The sequence below is a fragment of the Galeopterus variegatus genome, unplaced genomic scaffold (genome assembly GCF_000696425.1).
Source record: "Galeopterus variegatus unplaced genomic scaffold, G_variegatus-3.0.2 Scaffold3172, whole genome shotgun sequence".
In the NCBI taxonomy this organism is placed as follows: domain Eukaryota; kingdom Metazoa; phylum Chordata; class Mammalia; order Dermoptera; family Cynocephalidae; genus Galeopterus; species Galeopterus variegatus.
In genome coordinates this window covers 62,583-78,813 of record NW_007729283.1, presented here as the reverse complement: position 1 = coordinate 78,813, position 16,231 = coordinate 62,583, and the positions used below count along the sequence as shown (strand labels likewise).

Here is a 16,231-nt window from a genome sequence, read left to right as displayed (position 1 = left end):
CAAATTGCTAAAATCTATATCTGTATTCTCTTTTCAGCAATAAACAGCATTCTCTCCTGCTAACATGTCTTATTCCTGTCTGGATGATTTCAAACTATGCCATTGAGAGCCAGCTGGCTACGCATGACATAAGCATAGAAGAGAATTTAGAAGGTTATCGGGGCTGGCCATTTAGCTCAGTTCATTAGAGCATGGTGCTGATAACACAAGAACCAGGGTTTGATCCCTATTACCTGCCAGTATCCAAAATAAAAAAATTAAAAAAGGTTATACACCAAAGTGCTAACTTGAGCTTTTCTCTCTGAATATTTGTTTTCATGAGTACTTTTTTTTTCTTCTTGTCTGTATTATCTGCAATGAACCCAAATTGTTTTTCTGAAATTATAAAAAGTTTCCTTCAATCTTAAAAATAGGCATATATAAAATTTATAGGCTTCCAAAATGCTCACCTCATGTCAATATTTTCCTGTGAAAGAGCTATGCTGTCCAATACAGTAACCACTAGTCACATGTGACTATACACATTTAACTTAATTACAATTAAATAAAAAATTCAGCTCCTCAGTCTCACTGGCTACCTTTCAAGTGTGCAATAGCCACAGGTGGCTGGTGGCTACTGGACCAGACAGTGCAGATACAGAACATTTCCATTGCTACAACAAGTCCTGCTGGACAGCACGGCACTGGGCATGCATCATGGCCGAGGACTGCAGTGATGGCTCTATGCAGCCCACTTCTATGCCAACCTAAGAAGGTCCATCCCAACTCTTCCTCAGTGGTCCAGGCCCACTCCCTTTTTCACAAACTCGCCTGAATCCAGCATACATTCCCACCTATACACATATCACTCAACACCTTGCCCGAGCTCACCCCAGACACCAGGGTCCTGTTCTTCTCCTGCCTTCTTCTCACTCTCTCCCCTAACTGACACAACACACTCTTTGTACTGCCTACCACTTCCTGAAGTCCATCCCTTTCTTCCCTACCAGGAAGGAAAGGGAACTCCCCAACTCACCCAAACAGCTACAAGAACTCAGCAGAAATTAAGCCTGCAAAGATATTCCATAGAATAACTTTTGAAACTGGATATGGCAAAATCTTTTGACATATACAGCATTTACACTCATTTTGTAAAATATCCTATATATTTAAATTAATTGCAAACCACCAGCTATGCTTTTGGTATAAAAAATGTTCCAAATGTAGTTTCCTCATTTCTCCTCAGTTTCATCATTTATAAAATGGGGATGATAACAGTAACTATATCATAGGATCATTTTGAGGATTAAATGAATAAATGTAAGAAATATGCTAAGAACAGTGCCTGCGGGCCGGCCCGGTGGCGCACTGGATGGTGCACTGCTTGGGAAGTGCGCTGGATGGTGGCGCACTGGATGGTGCGCTGCTCGGATCCCACATACGAACCGGTTCCCGCTCACTGGCTGAGCGAGGCGCGGGAGCAACGCCGAGGGTTGCAGTCCCGTTGCCGGTCCCCGGTCCAGTACGGGGGCAGCACTGAGGGTTGCGATCCGTTGCTGGACATGGAAAAAGACAAAAGACAAAAAAAAAAAGAACAGTGCCTGCCAAGCAGTGAAGTGCTGTATATAGTGCTGGCTATTAGTGTTATTATTATTATTCCTAAAGCTTACTCCTTTCTAATAAAGAACAGGAAATCACAAGATCTTAGAGCTCAAAGAAGATTTTGACATATATCCTTCACCCTCACCCCCTTATTTGACAGTTGAAGCTACTGTGGCCCAGCAAGAGTGAGCAGCCTAGAAGCAAGTACCTTAAGCAAGGACAGGCCAGGAAGGCACTCCTTTCTTCAAATGCATGACCAATTATAGCTGAGCTGGTAGCTTCAATAGTAAGTTCTCTCAATCTAACTTACATGTCACGAACAGGAAAAATGGCTTCAAAACATGGGTTGTGGCATTAGAGGACAACTTAGAAGGCCAGGCTCTCTGCCCCTGTGGGGAAAGATTGCTGTTTATGAAACTCAGTCCCCTACCATTCTCTGAACCTGATTCCAGCCACAAGTCACAGACAGTTTCTCTCTCAGCCAGATTTCTGAAGCTTGCCTGTGGGAGAGGACTGCCCATGGGGGCTCCAATAGTTCCAGTTGACCCTCTTACTTCCTGTCAAGCTCCTGTTCTATCAGCTGCCATGAGCTGGGTTTTTGTCTTGTTTTGCTTTTTAATCATGCAGACAACCTGAACTTATGTTCCCAAACACTTCCTCGCACATTTGCTGGAACCACCCCATCACCCATGCAAATCGGAATGAGACATTTTCAATTAAAGAAATAGGTCTTGTTTTCTTCTATAGATAACTTTTCTTCTGATTATGGAAGTAATGCATATTCACTGTAGATAATTTGGTAAATAGAGAAAAATATTCAGAAGAAAATAAGACTCACCTGTAATTCTACCATACAGCCATACATAATCAGTTAGATGTGGTAAACTTTGGGGATATTATTTATATATGTATTTTCTATCTGTTTCTTTAAATTATTCAGTATATCAGTGCATCCTGTTAGTGACTGCTTTGAATGGCCTGCTATATTTAACTGTTTTCCTAAAATTTGTTCCATTTTTCACTATTAAAAAAAAAGAAACCTGGTTAGAGCATGGTGTTATAATACCAAGGTCAAGGGTTCAGATCCCCATACCAGCCAGCAACAAAAAATTAAAAAATTTAAAAAAACAGGTACAAAACTATGCTATCTACCCTAAGTGAGTCATTGTGCAGTATATGCATGTATTGAAACAGCACACTGTACCTCACAAAAATAAATATGAATAAAATTGAACAAATAAAAATACAAAAAAAAGGCCATGATAAACATTCTTGGGCAGAAATCTTTGCGCATATATCTAACATTTCCTTTGTAAAAATTTCCAGAAGTGGAATTACAGTGTAAATGGGTATGAAAAATTTTAAGACTTCTGACATACAACCGCATGGCATCCCTAGAAAGGCTGTAGCAAATCACACTTCCACCTACACATGAGTACCTACTCTGAAGATCCAAAACCCAAATGCTCCAATGAGCACTTTTTTTTTTTTTTTAACATCCTGTTGGCATTTTAAAAGTTTCAGATTTTGGAGCATTTCAGATTTCAGATTTCCAAATTAGGGATGCTCAGCTTGTAGTCTGATGGAATAATTCCATCTAAAGAACTAAGACCATCCATCTAAGATCAGATCCACTCTAACTCCTTTGGCTACTGAGTAGGAAATGCTAACAAAGGTTTGCTGTCCAGGAGCCTGTGTGATTTGAGGGCAAAAGTCCTAAACCCAAACCTACTCTTTACTAGCAGCAGGACCTGAGGTTCGTTACTTTATTCTGAGTCTCAACTGTAAATTGTGGCTGAAAGCAGCTACCTCGAACTGTTGAGGATGATACTCCATGATGCCTGTGGTGCACCTAGCATCGTTCCCAGCACAGTAGAGGCACCCAATAAATGGCAGCACTTGCTGCTATGGCAGCCACTGTCACCTGCTGTCTTGATCTTCAGCATCTCAACAATGCACATCACTGGTTCCCAGGCCATTATTTCAGCCTCTGTCTCACTGGCCACATTTAATATGAGAACTATCTAAAAACAGGTAGGGAGACACCTTAACCTCACACATACCCTCAACCACGTACATTCCTAAGGGTGGGTTACTAATAACAGGCCTCTGTAGAAGGTAGGTACCAAGCATTGAAAGTTCTTACCCAAACTGAACAGACCACAGAGGCTACAAGGGCCAGCCAGCACTTGGTCCTCTTTTCAGTAAAAGGGGCCCAGCAGTTCTTTCCTACATAATTAATGGCTCACATCAGGTGCTTTGACTGAAAGCCACTCAACTGTTTTTGCCATAGCTGACCGGACCAGGAGCAGTCCGTCAGCAGAAGGCAGCCATCTGTGGCTGGGCAGGTAAGAGCCTGCCTCGGACTACCACGGGCAAGGATCAGCCTACAGGAGATGTTGCCATATTGAAGGTGGTGGCAGATCTGACCCACTCACATCTGCTCCCTGGGAGAGATACACGCTTAGTGAACAAACAGTGCTGTGGATCTCTCAAGTACGCTGTTGCTGGTTTGCCACATCCTATGCTGTACTTCCCAGTCTTGGGAATCTGGAAAGTCTAGGAAGGCCTGGATTTCCATGTGAGGTGACTCCCAAGCTCCTGCCTTCAATTCCTGCATCCACACCCCTCCCGATGTCAATATAAATAGTCTTCTTTCTTTATTTTTTGTTTTTCAAATTACAAACATAATACAAGCTCATTTTAACAAGTGAAATTACATAACACAATGATAAATAAAGGCATAGTTGATCCTCATCCCTGGTCACTCCTCCTTCTCAATTCCTTGATGTAACCAGCAACGCAAGCCTTTGTATCCTTCCCCATGTTTCTCCTCACTCAAACAAATGTATGCAAACATATGCACACATTCAGAGGAGCTCGCTTATTTCTATGGAAACAGAACTTATTATACACATTATTTTATGACCTACCTTTTAAAAATTCAACATTTTATCATGGACATCTGTACAAAATATGTACATATGTATGCGTGCGTGCGTGCGTGCATGCGTGCGTGCGTGTGTGTGTATTAAAAATTCCAACATTCCCTGAGTATATCTATTTTACGCAGTTTTAGGAACCTGATTAGACATATCCCAATCCAGTTGACCTTTCAGATCTGAGGTCTCTTTTCCTCTTGCTAAATGTGGCAGAACCAAAGTGCTGCATCCTCCAAAACAGCATCTTCCCCTTCTTGCTATTTGCTCCTCTTTCAACCGTAGTGCTGGTGTCGACCACCAATTTTAAAAACCCATCCCCCTGGCCACAGAGGGAGGCATGTGCTTCAATCCTTCTCTAGACAGCTCCAGGGTGCTGAAGCAGGAGGGGACTCTTTTCTCCTTGGTTAGGAACCACAAGGGCTCCAGGTGGTTCTGCTCCCCCCCTTGTGGAGAAATCTGAGAAAATAAAGCTAGCATGTGGAGAGATGCAGAAATGGGGGACAGAGAGGTGGGGATAGTGACATGCTTCAAGGACCAATCCCCAGTGGGCCCAGCTCCAACAATGTTTCCTTTAGTGAGTCTGTGAGTTACAACAAGATCTGCAAAAACAAACAAACCTCCCTTTTTGCTTAAGCTGCTTTGAGCTGGGTTTTAGTCCCTGGTAGCCAAGAATCCTGACTAAAACAAACACCCTTTACGACACAGCTCTCTCTTGAATATTGCTTGATCTACAGATGATAAACATTCTCCGGAATTCACTATTAAGCTTCACAGTTCCTTCTCTCTTTTTAATTTCCAAGAACTAAAAATAAAATAAAATAAAACCCAATGCTGGGGACATGTGCTGGATTACTAGAAAGTTCGGCAATACTTCCATGGACAACACCTGAGTTCAGCTTCCAGCTGTGCTTTACTCTCTCCTAGGGCTGCTTCACTGGCAGAATAATATAACCGTTGTATAACTGTTCCACAAGAAAGGGGAAAACTTAATTACCACTTGGTTTCTTGTCAGAACTGCCAAAATGGCACCGATTCAATGTTTCTGCCTATTAACATTCTGTTAGGGGCCGTCCATATTTTTTAAATAAAGTCAACACAGAGACTGTCACAAAAACCAGTCTGGATTTACGTAATATACTTATTCATTTCTATTTTTGTTATCGGATGAAATTAACATGAAAAGATATTCTTAGTTCACATGTTATCCAAGCTGTCTATAAAAATAAAGTTAGAAAGATCTTAAAGTTTCTTAATATTTCATATTCTCACTAAAAATTAACAAGAACAAATGTCTGCCCCAAAGAGAATAACATAATACAGACCGTGGGGAGGCCTTTTGGCACCCTAAAGTTGGGACAGTTCTTTCCATCATGGGTCGGATCACTGGAATAAATGTCCCCGTGAGCCAGTTTCTACGAAACGGGAAAGGGTCCCATTGTTACTATACCCTGGGTTCCCAAAGCCTCAGCGACCAAGAGCAGAGCTCATTTTTGGCTATGAGATGACTCACTGCTGTCAAGAGGGAAACAAAGTGAAGACCTACACATGACTACAAAATACCAACGCTTGTCTCTTTCTCCCAGGCAGCAATTTCTATTTTCTGGTCAAGTTGTTAAGGCCTGTTTCTGTGAAAGACACGTTGTCAGATGCTTACTTTGCCAGCCTTGTTCATGTCTTGGTCTCTCAGGCACTACTGTTCTGATCAAATACCTCCATTCCCTGTATATGCTGCAGTTTCTTGCCCTTGATTTCTCTATAGCCAGTACTGTCCAAACCATTCACTGGAAGAACTCTAAACTTTACTTTCTGGTTTTAAAATTCCAATTCCTTTCTTTTTATCACCATAACTTGTTTTAATTCTTCCACAGTTGAAGAAGTAACTGTATGTACAACTCATATGAGGCTAATTAGGTAATTTACCCTACAAAAAATTAGCTTCTGAATGTATATGCTAGGGCCCACCTGAGCGCTCTCAGTTTCCTAGGAGTTAACCTCTTCTTGGATATGAGTACTTTCTGCAACTTCAGAACTTTTCCCCCCAGATATTTAATATGTTTTTTATATTTACTGAAGATATACTTTGAAATATATATCACATCAACTTGTAAAGATAGGAATGTGACATTGCAGAGGGGGGCAGAAGACTACTAACGATAATTTTAAAATAATAAATGTAGGGGACCTGAGAGGAGGGCATAAGCCTATCTCCTGGTAGGAGCTGAGCTGGAGAGAGGAGGTGGAGTGATGATGGCAGGTTTCATCAACAAATAGGTAGAATTTTAGGGCCAGCCTGTGGCTCACTTGGGAGAATGTGATGCTGATAACACCAAGGCCACGGGTTCGGATCCCTATGTTGGGATGGCCGGTTAGCTCACCTGGGAGAGCGTGGTGCTGACAACACCAAGTCAAGGGTTAAGATCCCCTTACCAGGCATCTTTTAAAAAAGAAAAAAAGAAAAAAAGAAAAGAAAATAATAAATGTAAAACTACTCAGAGACAGACTCAAGAAAAAGTCACAGTAGCTATAACTTAGAAATCCATAAAATAAACTTCCAAAGTCTGAAAAGCCATCACTTCTACTTGGTTTTTATTATAAATACTCTAAGTATTTAAAATTGAGTGAGAAGCAAAAGGGAACAGTGAAACCACCCAGAAATTCGGAAGAGTAGGACACCATCACAATCTCTAGACTGAAAAGACTAAGAAAGGAAGCAGACTTAACCAAGCCCAAGGGCTGACACCAGCTGCAGAAGCTCAAACAGGCTGGTCTGCCCAGATGGAACAGAATTATTGGAGGAGACAGGAAGCAGGGCAGAGAGAGAAATTCCCTGGCTTCTCCCTTTCCTCCTGCCCTCCTATCTTAACAGGATTTCCTATGGTTCAAACCCAGCCAGAGGCCAGCTGACATCAGATCGTGGGAAACCCAACCTGCACGGGTCAGTCCTTAAGCCATACAAAGCAAAGCAGGGGACAGATCTGACATCAAACTGGGCAAGGACCAGCACAGGAACACCAGCAGGACTGCAAAACCTCAAAGAGGAGTCAGGACCAGCTACTAAAATAAAAGACCAGGAATTACAGATGAGGGGCAAACACAGGGATCACAGCCCTGGCAAGTCAGACCAGAGCTGGCCAGGAGGCAAGGCCTAGCAGCCAGGGCTTGGCCAGCCTCTGGAGTGAACACTGTCAAATGGCCATGGCCCACCCTACCAGGGCATCTTGCCCTCCTCTGGGCTGAGCCTTAGAGTCTCAGGCTAGGCAGGCAGGATGGATGGCAAGCACATTAGGAGAAAGGGATGCAGGAGAGAACACAATTCCACATGACAACATACAGACAAGGCTCTGGAGGGATATACCCTGGAGAATGCCAGGGGTTACTACCTGGAGGGGCCTGGTGGGGGAGGGGACAGTCAAGGGAACTACAGCCTTATCTCCATTGTATTTCTTTGTTTAAAAGAATTTTATGCACAATTTTAAAACACTTTTTTTTTTTGAGAAAGAAAGAAAGAACAGGCAAAGGGACAGTTGTTCCTCCAACACAGGAAGTAAGACCAAGTAGAGTTAAGGAGATAGAAGGAGGGAAGCTTCCCAGTGCAGGGAGAAACGGCATGATTGTTACCACAAAAGGCCCAACCAGTTCCCTGGGAATGACCAGCTTTCTCTCCCTCTCATGAAACAAAACTTTTTATCTGAAACCAATCCAACTTCTAACTGAGAGCAACCATGGTTACTGCTTCTCAAAAAACTATTTTCAGAGAATGTCGTGGTTTCTTTGGAATAGATGCAACAGTATTTATTTCTAAGAAATAAGAAACATTTAATTCTGTTCAGCAAGTGTACTAACCCACCATTATTACAGGTTGGGGATTATTTTCAGAGAATGTCGTGGTTTCTTTGGAATAGATGCAACAGTATTTATTTCTAAGAAATGAGAAACATTTAATTCTGTTCAGCAAGTGTACTAACCCACCATTATTACAGGTTGGGGATAAAAATCAAGTGAATACTTCCGAGTAAAGAAAACCAAATGATAGTACCTAGGCCCAAAGCGGCAGACCTCCTCTAGGAATATGGAGGGACATGACAGGCAGATACATCTGCCAATTTCCAATCGAGACACTGGACCAGTGCCTCATTCTCCCTTCAAATTACAACTGAGAGGACAAACCATGTAAATCTACTATCTACTCTGGATGCTACAGAGATTTGGAAATTTGAAAACCAAATACCGTGCTATACACTCTCTAGGCACTTCATAAACACCTGTTGACTGACCAGCAAACTGAAAACTGATGAAATGTATATTATTGCTCACTTGTTAAGAACTTCCCTTGCTTCCTGATATTTGTGGGTAATTATATTATGATTATGCAGCTGCCAGACACATAGCCTCAATTTTCCTCCTCCTCCACAGTGAATAGCAAAAGGCCCAAGCAGAATACTCTACTTGGCCAATGCCTGGTGGCTTAATGCCTGGAACAAATTAGTCCAAGCTCAGCTCTGGGAGGGGAACTTGGCACCTTGATGCTTTCATCACCCAAGGATTCTGGACCAGAAGGTGCTGGGAAGATCAGCCGAGGTGGGAGGCGGGTAATTTTATTTTCCAACCATCTGTGCATACAACATATGAAAACACAACAAAATCACCATATGGAGCTAGGTTTTAAATATGTCATCAGACATTCTATGAGTTTAAAAGAAACCGACTGGCAGTGCAGCCTTTTCTGATTACGTTAAGAATAATTTATCCCTGGCTTCAAATGGTCATGGCACCAACATCCAAACCCCAGGACTCCCTTCTTATTGCTACTATTAATTGGATTACCCTCGAAAATTGCATTATGGTTTTTAGAGGACTTTCTCATCGACCATCTTATACAAAGTTCACCACAAACCCGTGAGTGGGCAGGGCAGGTCTCATCAGTGCTTTGGGTAAAGACCCTGTCCTGACTGATTCATCACCCCAAACCACCCACCTGCCACTCCTCTAACAACCCACATCTAAGCTATGTGGCATCTTAGCATATCTATGATATGCTAAGCTATCAGCTGTCTGTCACCTTTAGCTTTCTTGATCTGTTTTTGAACCTAGAGAACCACATCCATTTGGCTCTGTGGAGCACCCCATCCCATTCATCGAGTGCCAAACCCTGGAGGACTGCTTGCATCAGAATGACCTGGAATGCTTATTTAAAATACAGATTCTTGAGCCCCACCCAGGACCTACTGAATCATAATCTGCCTTTTTAGCAAACTCCTCATGGGATCATTATGTACCCTAATGTTAAGAACCCCTGCCATACACAGAAAGGTTTACAGAGCATAAATGGCTTGAGGCTAAACTCAATGGCAACAACTTTATGTTGTGGGCAATGTTTCTCGTACTCCATGGGCTCAAATTTAGAAGTCTTCTAGTTCTCCCTGATGGTTTTTAAATTTTTGTTTTCATATCAATAATAATCTTAAACAAGGTTACTCAAGATAGGAATATTCTGGGTTATCTGAATCATCTTACATGGTAGCCAATGGCACTGTTCACAGACATTTAGATTCTCCTCACTACCCTGTCCCACGGTAGGAATACACTTCTTTACCCGCTTTAGGTTGGATGTGGCCATATCAGTGGAAGTGACTTGAGTCCAGGTGAAAGATTTAAGAGCCAGTGGGGACTTACCACACCCACTTCCTCCAACCTGAGATCAGGGAGGCACTCGCTCAAATAAGAACTACCATCAGCTGGGTCCTGACTACCTTGAACACAGCCCTTCTGTGCTGGACATGTAGCAAAAGCAAGAAAACACACGTCTGTTCTTTTAAGCCACTGAGATTTTGAGATTGTTTATTACTGCAGCATAACCTAGTCTGTCCCAACTGATATACATTATCACCAAGAACTGCCACATAAATTGGGTATCTGAGACTGCCTTTGTGTTTATAATCATCTAAACGTCAAGTGATCACCTAGAGTGACAGAGCTTAACTTTTAATACAATATTTAGCAAACTTGTACGTAAATATTGTACAAATACAATATTTACAAAGTCCAAGGATTTTGTCATTGAGATTTGTGAGTTTTCAAGTTGGAGAAACATTATTTGGGTTATATATGCATAGTAAACACTTAGTCTAGACTTAAACAAAGTAGTTACATATTTTTAAAAACAGCCATTGAATCAATCAACTCACAAATAGTTGAGGCTTACCAGACTGTAAACTCCTTGGGAACAAAGGTCCTTAGAGGCTGTAGATATTCAAAAATGTTGGTTACTTGTGACACTGTGATTAAACACCTGACATGTTACTAACGAAAAAGAAGTTAGAGAGAACTTCCCTGCCCCTGAGATCCTTATAATATATTGTTGGGCAGATAAAAACAACACATGGAGAACATAATCCACATGTGGAGAACTAAAAAATTAGTTTGTGGTTCTGACTATAAGTACTGTTACTGACAGACCAGGCTAAGCTTGCCCTCTCGCACTAAATAAATGACCTGAAAGACCAAAAGTTGGTGCAAGGATTGGAAGGTTTATTCAGATTACTGGCACTCAACTAAATGTCTAACCAAGCAAACAAACAAAGAGAAAAGGGGAGCAGTGGGGTCCAGTTTACCCTAGTCCCAAGGGGCCAATCTATTCCACTGACAGTAATTGATAAAAGCAGTTTTTTCTACAGTTGTCAGCACAAAGAAGAAAAGTATTGACTAGATTAAATCAGAGAAACAAAGCATAGGCAGGAGCCCTCCAGGGTGCACCTACATAGAACAGCAGAAGAGGGCTCAGAAAATCAGAAACAAAGCATAGCCGGGAGCCCTCCAGGGTGCACCTACATAGTAGTGGACACGATCCAACCAAACAGCAGAAGAGGGCTCAGAAAATCAGAGAAAAGTAAAGAGAATTTTAGCAGCTTCTGAACTTCCAATCACTGTGCAGTATGGGAATGAATCCCCACCATTATCATGAATCCCGTCGGGGGAAACCTGATCAAGCAAGATCTTCATGGTGTAGGACTGGCCTTCCCACCTCTGCTGGTTACCCGTCAGGTCAAAGGGCTGCCGGCCAGAAGGAGCAGGCTTCTCACAGGTTGAGAGGAGTTTAAGCTGTAGTTGTCTGGCAGTCACTTTAAAGAGGAAGAAAAGGGGGGAAAGGAGAGCAAAAGAGAATAAAGCATTGCCTTGTCAGAATTTAGACTGGGGACTCCAGGAGAGATTTACCAGCAGCAGAGACATGAGAGCAAAATAGTCTCAGTGGCCACTTGCCTCTTGTAGCTAGAGTCTTCTCTGATGCCCAAAGCTTTCTAATTTTCACCAGTGATTAAATTAAGCTCTTAGATTCCAAAGTCATAGAAATGAACAATGTACCCAGGAGTAAACCAAGCAACACTTTATTAAAAGAGGAGATAGACTTATAAATAAGGCAGGTAGCGACAGTAAAGCTAGCCCCCTGAGGGGAGCTGTTGAGGGACTGTTATAGGGAAAGGAGTTAAGAGGTACAGGGCAGCATCACTGGACACCTCCATTCTGTTCTGCCTGGTTGCATCATGGGTGCATGCTCAGTAGGTCCAAAATAGCAGAAGTATTCATCATTGTCAGGAAAGTCATTGTAGCAGACACCTTGATGCTTTGTGCGCAGGTGGGAATTCTTAAAGGGGTCTTAAGGTTAATCTGTGGCTTTTACAATTATGGTAAACAAGCCTTGGAGAGGGGTTTTGCAACTCGGTAAATATCCGTTTCCTCTCTTATCTCAGTCTATTTTATTAGGGTGGCCCATTGGGTAATCGTTTGCCCTGGGGGGGTCTCATGACTGAAGAGTGGAAAAGTTAGCAAAGTGTCCTCTGCAGGGAAATGGAGTCCGTTTGGTTCACAGGCCTAGCCTTACTCTGTTTCAGTACTAAATTACTTCTTGATAAATGTGGGTTGGAGAAATGAAGGATGAGTTTATGGAAGAAATGTAAATGGACCTTACAGAATGACAAGGATTTACTTATAGAGGACAGTGAGAGGCACTAGAGAAAGAGATACATGGGTAAAAACCACAGAGGTGGGAATGAGGGTAGATGAACTTGTGCCTTGTCAAAGATTATGGATTGAGGAGGCTTGGAGGAACAGGTAAGACAGAACATCAGCAAAAAGGAAATTAAAACACTGAATAACTTTGAACTCTTATTAAAAATATTTATGGTTAGGTCTGGTTGGTTAGCTCAGTTGGGTAGAGCACAGTGTTGATAACATCAAGGTCAAGGTGCTAAACAAACTAAATTATGGTTTAAGGGGACTATAGATTAGCTCTGGAAGGATGTAATCAGGGAGAGTTACACAGGGCTTCCTAAGTACTGGCACACATAAAGAAAGATTTCCCTTTTGTTGGCACAGTAAAAATGTCAAGGCCTAAAACCTGGGCCAGGGGAACATAGCTTCCCCAAGTGAAGAATCACTGCCCTTTAATGAAACAAGACAATGTTCCTGCGGGCTGGCACACTGTGGCTATAACAGCTCTTAGCCACAGTCCAGTGCTCCTCCACCCTTGGGAGGGGGTTGGGGGTGGAGAGTTAAAGGGGGAGAGAGGGTTGGGTCCATTTTCCACCAAAGGAATTGCAATGATCTTAGCTTTCAGGCATAGCTACACAAACTACCAGGAGGGCGTGGGGGCAGGGCTCTAATGACCACTGGAGCTCTTGTCTCATTTCTTTCCTTTGTACAACTTATTTGCTGTTATGGGAGGAAACCAAAGTACAAGCAACCTTGAACTTTCTAAGTCATCATTCTTGCCTGTTCTCAGACCCAAACTATAATCCACGGTCTGGTCAATCTCACAAAATGCAAAGGCAAACTACAGAATGGGAGAAGAAATTTGTACTGCATTTCATCAACAATGAATCAAGTAATAATCCAAACTATATAAAGAATTCCTATAGAGCAATATGAAAAAGACAATCAATCCAAGAGAAAGTAGGCAAATAATGGGAACAAGCCAATCAGAGAAGAGGAAGCTTAAAAAGAAAAAAACCATATAAAAATATCTCAGCTTCACTGGGATAGTAACCAGGAAAATGTAAATTAAAAACACAACGAGATGCCATTTCCAACATACCAAATCAGCCATGATTAAAAAGCCTAACATTGCTAAGTGTTGTTAAAGATGTAGGACAGTAAGCCGGCCCGTGGCTCATTTGGGAGAGTGTGGTACTGATAACGCCAAGGCCACGGGTTCAGATCCCATATAGGGATGGCCGGTTAATTCACCTGGGAGAGCATGGTGCTGACAACACCAAGTCAAGGGTTAAGATCCCCTTACCGGTCACCTTTAAAAAAAAAAAAAAAGTGTAGAACGGTAAAAATTGTCATTCATTGCTATGGAAGTATAAATCAGCCCAACACTTTGGAAAGCAATTTGGCAAGATATAGGAATGCTGAGGCTATGCACACTCTGTGACCGAGCAAGGCCACTTCTTCCACAGGCTAACAAGTCAGGCACAAGGATGTTCACTGGAGTAATAATTGGGAAGCAACTTAAAACTCTATCAATGTGCAAATGAGTAATTAAGTATTGTTGTAATGATATAGCACTTATTATGGATGAATATTAATAATAAAATACATCTTTATAAAATTAAAAACACACAAAACTACATTTAAGTGTTTTGTGCATAACTGTATCTGTAACATTTTATTTTTTAAAAAAAGGACTGAGACTAATATGATTACACTTGATCTTAGCCAAAAGGCCGAGAAGCGATGAGACTAATATGATTAAATGGTACTACTACATCAGGATGGTAGGTCTGGATATTTGTGATAATGTTCTCTGTACTTCTGTGTTGGAAATTCTGTAAAAAATCAAATTGTTTTTCCTCTGCTCTCACCCTACAGTAATCAACACAGAAGATTTCTGTGACCTCTGGTCACCAAGAAATCTGTGGAGATTCCTTCCCACCAACAATCAATCAATCAACTCTGCAGGAGACACCAGCTTGGTGTCCTCCAATTCAACTCCAACACTACCTATCTGGAGACAGCATCAGATCCAAGAGGTTGAGGACTCAGTCCCACAAGACAGAGCCCCACTTCTGATGCCAATCGCAAACCCCAGGTTATTTTGCCTGTACTTCTGACTGATCAGCTATAAATTGGGGTTCCCCTGACTCCCTCATTGGGTTTGATTAGTTTGCTAGAGCAGCTCACAGAACTCAGAGATTCACTTTACTTACATTTACCAGTTTATTATAAAGGATATTGCAAATGAAACAGATGAAGAGATGCACAGGGCGAGGTATGGGGGAAGTGGCACGGAGCTTCCATGCCCTGCCCAGGTGTGCCACCCTCCAGGAACCTCCACAGATTCAGCTTTCTGGAAGCTCTTCAAATCCTGTCCTTTTGTATTTTTAAGGAGGCTTTATTACATAGTCATTACTGATGAAACCATTTACCACTGGTGATCAACTTAACATTCAGCCTCTCTCCCCAGGATGAAGAGTGGGGCTAAAAGTCCCAACCCTCTAGTCCTACTTTGTTCTTTCCCATCCTGAAGCTACCTAGAGGCTGCCAGCCTTCAGTCAACTCATCAGCATATGAAAAGACACTTATTGCTTTGGAGATTCCAAGGATTTTTAGGAGTTGTATGCCAGGAGACTGGGATAAAGACCACATATATATTTCACAGTATCACAGAAGTATTCACAATTTTTTAACATAACATATTTAACTAAAGTGAATAGATGAGACCATCAAGGCAGGGTGAGTAGGTAAAAAAGAGAAGGCAGCCCAGAACAGAATTTGAGGTAGCATGGATAAATTTCTTTAAAAACACAACTTCTTAAAACTGACACAGGCTGCCGGTCAAGATGGCAGAATAGATGGTCCCCAGCGTCACTCTCTCCCATAAATCAAGCAATTTACAACTATAAAAAAGCAACGACAGCCAAATTGGGGCCGCTAGAGCTCAGGGGAAGAGGAGGAGAGACCTACAGAGTGCACAAAGGTGGGAGAAGCCATGATAAGGGAAAGAAAATACCACTCCAACCGTTTCATGCCGTGGCCACTTCCAGGCTGCAGCTGCTAAGTGCACAGGGTAGGAGCTGGCAAAAGCCACAGCTGTGCCCTTGGGATGAAGTTGCTAGAAGGCGGCAGGAGAGAAAAGGGCCTTGGTGGCTCCCAGGCCAGCAAGAGCACTAATAGGGTTCCCTTGGACCCACATAGGGCCAATGAGCCACAATAACTGAAAAAAAGGAGCCACTCAGAGGCCGATGAGTCACTGCAAGGGACTGGAGCATGGCCTGTCCCATGAGAAGTGTTTGCAGCATGGGTGGTGGGGGAGACAGGCCCACCAGGGGAACACTGGGGCACAGCAAGGACAGCTGATCTGTCCCCAAGTCAGCATAGGACCTCTCAGAGGAGACTGGTCAGGAATATAGAATTGCATGGGGTGCAGTTTGATGAAAAGACTCAGGTCCAGACCAGTGTTTCTACACAACCCAGGTGCACTGGATCTCACTAGAACCAGCAGTACCTATAAAGTCAACCATTAAAACCTGAGCTGCACAAAAAGCCTTCCCTAGGGAGTCAGCAGCAAAGCAGCAATTTAGCTCAACCACGGATCTCTGGTCCTGGTCATCACAGGAAGTTTCCCCCTTTAGAAGTAAGCAAAGGGCAACAAATTAGTTCCAGTGTTCTATGTGAAAGCCCATTGAAGCCTATGGGGGAAACGGCTTGTG

The 16,231-nt window shown here is 42.5% G+C and overlaps 1 protein-coding gene across 1 annotated transcript in view; it reads right to left on the bottom strand.

Moving 5' to 3' along the window:
• LARS2 (leucyl-tRNA synthetase 2, mitochondrial) overlaps positions 1-16,231 on the bottom strand; it is a 186,647-nt gene that overhangs the window by 155,751 nt on the left and 14,665 nt on the right. The gene's annotated exons all lie outside the window — the stretch shown is intronic.